Below are 8212 nucleotides of genomic sequence, written 5' to 3'. Positions count from 1 at the left end.
TATTCACATAAACTACGCTATTCTAAGTATATGTGCCAGTTTGGAATAGGAAAAGTATTTTAAACAAGTTCTTTTGTTCATTATTTATTTATTTATTTCTGAATAGGATCCTATTGCTTACTATTCTGTTCTTTTAAATTACGGCTGTTTATTGTCAATGGCCGTTACCATGGCAATCGATACATGCAGGCGTGTCTGTTGTAGGTAGGCCCCTATTGGCTGAACACTAGTCTGGGTCTCCCTATAAAAGACACTCTAGATTGACAGATGGGTATTGCCTCTGACGAAGCTGGGAGGAGCCCAGAGAAACGTGTAAGGCCACGCCCATCGTGCACACGGAGGAATCTGGTAAGCCGTGAGCAGCGGCGGATCCAAGCCGGCTTTATAGGATACACGCTGCCGCAGTATATTTTACCTCCTCCTATGTGCTTTACACGTTATCTATAGTGTCCCCTTTTATCATATACTAACTTGTGAACTGTTGCTACGTGACTGTGGGGGTTGTTATGCTGTGATATTTTGGGAGTAATTTCCAGCATAAAAAGAGAAACCCTATTGACTGTTACCACACAAGGAGCACTTCACACTTGGTCTGACAAGGGGAATCTGAAGTTTTATTACAACTGTGGATGTGGAATATTGTTCGCATGGTGGACAACTATATGAATCTGTATATACATACCTCATATGTTTGAGGGTTCAGTTTGTAAGTGTGCATTTTAATGTGTCATCTATGTGAATAAAGTGCTAAGTGTTTTAAATCATCTGCACTTAGATTGGTGTTTTTCCCCCTGGCTGCGCTCCATCCCCCTTTCTGTATCTACAGATTGATTTGTTTTCTATACTTCATCTCTCACGGAGATCACACCAGTGTTTGGAAAGGAGCTGCACGGAGGACACCAAAAGACAAGCAAGGGGGAAAAAAGAAAAAGGAGTGGAAAAAAGCACCATTGAAAAGGGAAGTTTAATTGCTGACCTGACTTTTTCCAACATTTTTATATTTTAGCTCTGTTTTGATAACATACAAAGTGACTCTCCCGAACTATTTTTTATACTTGGAAATTCCTGGGAGTGCTTCAATACCTGTGTTATTTGAACTGCATGTCTATCATTAATTATATGTGTTAACCTTTTATTTAGTTTGCCTCCCCTTTGAGTACTAGCATATCTTATAATTGTGTATTATTATTTTTATCATTTTTGCTTTTTATTTTTATTTTTATTTTTGCTAATTACTAGCGGCGCTACCGAAGTATTTTTAAATTCTTTACTTATTTTGTTGCTTTAATGGCTACCACTGTGGTTATTTGTGCCCCAGATGACTTGTCTTGGTTATCCTAATGGATAGGCCGACCCTGATTATAGGTAGATGTATGCTTATTATAATAATACTGTTGGTGCTGTTCTAAATACAATGCTTATAAATAAATAGGGGGTTCCAATATTTGCCAATATGTAATTCTGAAAGAGACAGTCATCTCTAGTTTTTACATGCAGAATACAAATGGTAACAAATGTGCACAATTTATGCAACTCCTCATACTGGTTTTTATTGCATTTTTATGTCCCTTTAAATCCCAAGTTGCTGTAGTATATAAATAGTAGTAAAAAGGAACACTGCATGAAAAAGAAAATACAGGGCAAGAAAAGGGGGAAAGCAGGGCAAGAGATAAGAGGGGGCAATTTAGTATGAGGATAATGAAAACCAATGCCATTTAGGACAAAAGTATCCCCAAAGCCTGCAGCTAAACACACCCAGCAGATAACTGAAACCCAAGGCCGCTCTGTCCCTGCTGTTGGACTTCAGTAAACTGTACTCATTTGCACACATTGTTTGTATATGCAATCGCCCTTTTCTAGGAAAAGAGATAATTTTAATAATACTTTTTTTTCTACAAGCAGACACATTCTCACTGAGATAACAGAAGGCACTTGGCTCAAAGAATCACTCCACTCCCTTAAACACAGAATAGCATGGGATTGTCTCAGAAAATCATTGACTCATCACAAACTCAGAAATCAGGATAAAGCAGATGATTATAAGGAAAGGATGTAATGGCCAAGCAAAGCCAGCCCATTATAGGTGCAAAATCACTACCAACCAATTTCCAAATATTTAACAATTCATTTGGCACGTTCATGAGAAACTATTATTAAAATGTGCGCTGAGGAAATTGAGTTCAACTTGGTGGTGATATGCGCAGAAAAATAATCTGCCATTTAATATTTTTATGACAAACCAAGATTAAAAAAAATATCTAACAGTTTCCCAACAATTTCACACCACTATACAAGAAATTCTATTTATATTCAGCAGTTCAGTGGGAACCTTAAATCTGTATTTAATTCCTGTTGATAGATCTCTCCATCATCTAACAGAAAAAGTTTTAATAAGCTTGTATTATTATTATTATTATCATCGGTTATTTGTAAAGCGTCAACAGATTCTGCAGCGCTAGCTAGCAACATGACTTTAGTGACTTTGCTCTGTGACATTTACTGTATGTAATGTAAATAGACAATGATAAAATAATGAGTAAATAGACAATGATAAAATAATGAGTAAATAGACAATGATAAAATAATGAGTAAATAGACAATGATAAAATAATGAGTAAATAGACAATGATAAAATAATGAGTAAATAGACAATGATAAAATAATGAGTAAATAGACAATGATAAAATAATGAGTAAATAGACAATGATAAAATAATGAGTAAATAGACAATGATAAAATAATGAGTAAATAGACAATGATAAAAAAAAGTCTAGTTAAAGTAAGAATATTAAAGGCAAAAGGGGAGTATGTCCTAAACACTACACATAGCATTACAGTCAGGCGGGTTAGTGGTAAACTTACTTTAATATGTTATCCATACAGCCATAAAACATACAGTATAATACAATCACACACACATACAGTTTGTTACTACAATACATTACACCTTTTTTTTTTTTTTTTTTTAAATATTCATTAGATAACTGTATGGTCTATAATGTTCCCCTCTACACCTAACAATAATATCTGCCAATGATCTGTCTTACCCAGGACTGGATTTGGCATCCTGGCGTCTTGCAGTAGATGTTATATGTCTTACTTGATAGCTGGATGTAGCCAGTCTCAAAGCACAGTTCTGTGGGACTCTGCTCCCATTAATTCCTCTACACAGCACGTGCAGTAGAACTGGGGCACGACAAGCCATGTCTAGTAAGCAGAGGTGCTGGCTACAGATGCTCTACAGCAGAAAGTGATCATCTGAGATATAAAGAGAGTGTGATGTTGTCAGCTAGAGCCAACCCACTGGGAGTGGAACTAGATGTCACACACACATTACAAGGAGGATCATAGCCTACAGGCACCTGTATAAAATGTGTGCTTAGAAATCAAAAATTATAGGACACTGAACCCAAATGTTTTCTTTTGTAATTCAGAAAGAGCATGCAATTTTAAACAACTTTCTAATTTACTCCTATTATCAATTTTTCTTCGTTCTCTTGCTATCATTATTTGAAAAAGAAGGCATCTAAGCTTTTTTTTGGTTTCAGTACTCTGGACAGCACTTTTTTATTGGTGGGTGAATTTATCCACCAATCAGCAAGGACAACCCAGGTTGTTCACAAAAAATGGGCCGGCATCTAAACTTACATTCTTGCATTTCAAATAAAGATACCAAGAGAATGAGGAAAATTTGATAATAGGAGTAAATTAGAAAGTTGCTTAAAAATTCATGCTCAATCTGAATCACAAAAGAAAATTTTTGGGTACAGTGTCCCTTTAAACATACTACAGTATACTGCTTTAAAGCAATTTGCATACATTTATTGCTGTTGATTTGCAACAATTTCTCTAGTATTGCCCTTATGCACAAGCTTTCATAGATTGCATGCTCGCTGTATAGCAATTATCACACAATATTTTTAACCTTATTTTTTATTTACAATAAGGATGTTTGGGAGGAACCCCATGTTTTAAACATATATTTAATTTAAGAAAACAAATAAACAAAAAAACAGTATCCATTGCTTAACTTTTTTGATCATTGATCCAGCTTCCAATTAACAAATAAAAATATATATATATATATATATTTTTTTAGCTAAATAACGATACAATTTAATAAATAAAACTTACCTGATTCCTTAAAGGGACATTGAAATCATTTTTTTTAATTTAAAAGTCAAAATTAAACTTGCATGATTCATATAGAACATATTTTCAAATGTGCTTTGTTTTTTTGGTGTTCCTTGTTGAAAAAGAATACGCACATATCCTACACTAGTGGGAGGGAGCTAGCTACTAATTGGTGCCTGCACACATTTGTCTCTTGTAATTGGCTAACTAGATGTGTTTAGCTAGCTGCCAATTTTCCTTCAGCAAAGGATAACAAGAGAATGACGCAAATTTGATAATAGATCTAAATTGGAAAGTTGAATAAAATTGTATGTTATATCCAAATCACAAAATAAAATCTTGGGGTTTTATGTCCCTTTTTCTTGGCATTTCCCTCTCTGCTTGTAAAGCAGACGCAGTTCTTCAGCCGGCGGAGATTAGGAGAAAACAGAAAAGCAATACTGCAGTATTAGTCTCAGCAGAAACTTAAACAGCATTTACTTTACATTTTCAGGACAAAGAAATATATATTTATGACAAATGTAAATGCTGCTTTTTGATATGTATAATTTTGAGTGAAATATCCCTTTAAACTTGCAAATACAATTTATACATTTATGTAAACTTTTTTCATGTTGTAAAAGAACTGAAGTTTTTTGTGGTAATGAAGTTTCAATTTAGAAGAACCACAGTAAGGCCTTGGACATGATGGGTGAGATATGCCTTGCCTAACAAGGACATACAATTGGATTATAGCCTTCTATAAGGACAATTATTGCAGATCAGGGCCAGGGCATGCAACAAGCAGTAGAAGCTATACACAACAACATTAGACAGGACGCCTGACAACAACCACTGCATTATTATACTCTCTTGCACAAATGTTGGGACTATTTACTCCTTTGGTGTATTTTGTAAAATGTGTTACTGGTAATGAAAAAAAAAATGCTGAAAATGAAACAAAAGCATTCACCTAAACACAACTATATTTGACATTGAAGATAAAATAATAAGCTTCTCAAGCCATCATCTTCTCACTAAATGCTAAAAACAAAACAAGAACTAACCCTGAGCAAGGTCAACCAAAGCATGTTTAACTATGTGATCACCAGATGGGTTAAGGCTTTAAGGTTTTAATGCAAAAAATATGACAAGCCCTTATTTGTTTACATTAAACATGAGCTAGTTATGTGTTTAACACGGTACACCCACACAGACATTAAACACAGAGGAAAAGTCCTGTTTTGGAGTTGCAAGCCCATTATCCCGTAAATGGCCAGATTACCAGTGGAGTGGTTTGCAGCATCACTTACGGCTAGATTTAGAGTTTTGTCGGTAACGACCCGAAAAGCTAACGCTGGCTTTTTTCTGGCCGCACCATAAAAATAACTCTGGTATTGAGAGTCCACATAAAGGCTGTGTTAGGCTCCAAAAAAGGAGCGTAGAGCATATTTAACGCAGCTTCAACTCTCGATACCAGAGTTGCTTACAGACGCGGCCAGCCTCAAAAACATGCTTGTGCACGATTCCCCCATAGAAAACAATGGGGCTGTTTGAGCTGAAAAAAAACCTAACACCTGCAAAAAAGCCGCGTTCAGCTCCTAACGCAGCCCCATTGTTTGCTATGCGGAAACACTTCCTACGTCTGCACCTAACACTCTAACATGTACCCCGAGTCTAAACACCCCTAGCCTTACACTTATTAACCCATAATCTGCTGCCCCCGCTATCGCTGACACCTGCATATTATTATTAACCCCTAATCTGCCGCTCCGTAAACCGCCGCTACTTACATTATCCCTATGTACCCCTAATCTGCTGCCCTAACATCGCCGACCCCTATATTATATTTATTAACCCCTAATCTGCCCCCCACAACGTCGCCTCCACCTGCCTACACTTATTAACCCCTAATCTGCCGAGCGGACCTGAGCGCTACTATAATAAAGTTATTAACCCCTAATCCGCCTCACTAACCCTATAATACATAGTATTAACCCCTAATCTGCCCTCCCTAACATCGCCGACACCTAACTTCAATTATTAACCCCTAATCTGCCGACTGGAGCTCACCGCTATTCTAATAAATGTATTAACCTCTAAAGCTAAGTCTAACCCTAACACTAACACCCCCCTAAATTAAATATAATTTACATCTAACGAAATTAATTATCTCTTATTAAATAAATTATTCCTATTTAAAGCTAAATACTTACCTGTAAAATAAATCCTAATATAGCTACACTATAAATTATAATTATATTATAGCTATTTTAGGATTAATATTTATTTTACAGGTAATTTTATAATTATTTTAACCAGGTACAATAGCTATTAAATAGTTAAGAACTATTTAATAGTTACCTAGTTAAAATAATAACAAAATTACCTGTAAAATAAATCCTAACCTAAGTTACAATTAAACCTAACACTACACTATCATTAAATTAATTAAATAAAATATCTACAATTACCTACAATTAAACCTAACACTACACTATCAATACATTAATTAAATACAATATCTACAAATAACTACAATGAAATAAACTAACTAAAGTACAAAAAATAAAAAAGAACTAAGTTACAAAAAATAAAAAAATATTTACAAACATAAGGAAAATCTTACAACAATTTTAAACTAATTACACCTACTCTAAGCCCCCTAATAAAATAACAAAGACCCCCAAAATAAAAAATGCCCTACCCTATTCTAAATTACTAAAGTTCAAAGCTCTTTTACCTTACCAGCCCTGAACAGGGCCCTTTGCGGGGCATGCCCCAAGAAGTTCAGCTCTTTTGCCTGTAAAAAAAAACATACAATACCCCCCCCATTACAACCCACCACCCACATACCCCTAATCTAACCCAAACCCCCCTTAAATAAACCTAACACTAAGCCCCTAAAGATCATCCTACCTTGTCTTCACCTCACCGGGTATCACACCGATCCGTCCTGGCTCCGATATCTTCATCCAACCCAAGCGGGGGCTAGACATCCACTGAAGAAGTCCAGAAGAGGGTCCAAAGTCTTCATCCTATCCGGGAAGAAGAGTAGATCCGGACCGGCAACCATCATCTTCCAAGCGGCATCTTCTATCTTCATCCGATGAGGACCAGCTCCATCCTGAAGACCTCCACAGCGGACCCAGTCCGGATCTACTCTTCTTCCCGGATAGGATGAAGACTTTGGACCCTCTTCTGGACTTCTTCAGTAGATGTCTAGCCCCCGCTTGGGTTGGATGAAGATATCGGAGCCAGGACGGATCGGTGTGATACCCGGTGAGGTGAAGACAAGGTAGGATGATCTTCAGGGGCTTAGTGTTAGGTTTATTTAAGGGGGGTTTGGGTTAGATTAGGGGTATGTGGGTGGTGGGTTGTAATGTTGGGGGGGGTATTGTATGGTTTTTTTTACAGGCAAAAGAGCTGAACTTCTTGGGGCATGCCCCGCAAAGGGCCCTGTTCAGGGCTGGTAAGGTAATATTTTTCTTATGTTTGTAAATATTTTTTTATTTTTTGTAACTTAGTTCTTTTTTATTTTTTGTACTTTAGTTAGTTTATTTCATTGTAGTTATTTGTAGGTATTGTATTTAATTTATTTATTGATAGTTTAGTGTTAGGTTTAATTGTAGGTAATTGTAGGTATTTTATTTAATTAATTTATTGATAGTGTAGTGTTAGGTTTAATTGTAACTTAGGTTAGGATTTATTTTACAGGTAAATTTGTAATTATTTTAACTATTTTAGCTATTAAATAGTTCTTAACTATTTAATAGCTATTGTACCTGGTTAAAATAAATACAAAGTTACCTGTAAAATAAATATAAATCCTAAAATAGCTATAATATAATTATAATTTATATTGTAGCTATATTAGGATTTATTTTACAGGTAAGTATTTAGCTTTAAATAGGAATAATTTATTTAATAAGAGTTAATTCATTTCGTTAGATTAAAATTATATTTAAGTTAGGGGGGTGTTAGTGTTAGGGTTAGACTTAGCTTTAGGGGTTAATACATTTATTAGAATAGTGGCGAGATTCGGTCGGCAGATTAGGGGTTAATAATTGAAGTTAGGTGTCGGCGATGTTAGGGAGGG

The sequence above is a fragment of the Bombina bombina genome, chromosome 1 (genome assembly GCF_027579735.1).
Source record: "Bombina bombina isolate aBomBom1 chromosome 1, aBomBom1.pri, whole genome shotgun sequence".
NCBI lineage: Eukaryota > Metazoa > Chordata > Amphibia > Anura > Bombinatoridae > Bombina > Bombina bombina.
The sequence above is the reverse complement of the archived record's forward strand: the minus strand, read 5'-3'. Positions refer to the sequence as shown.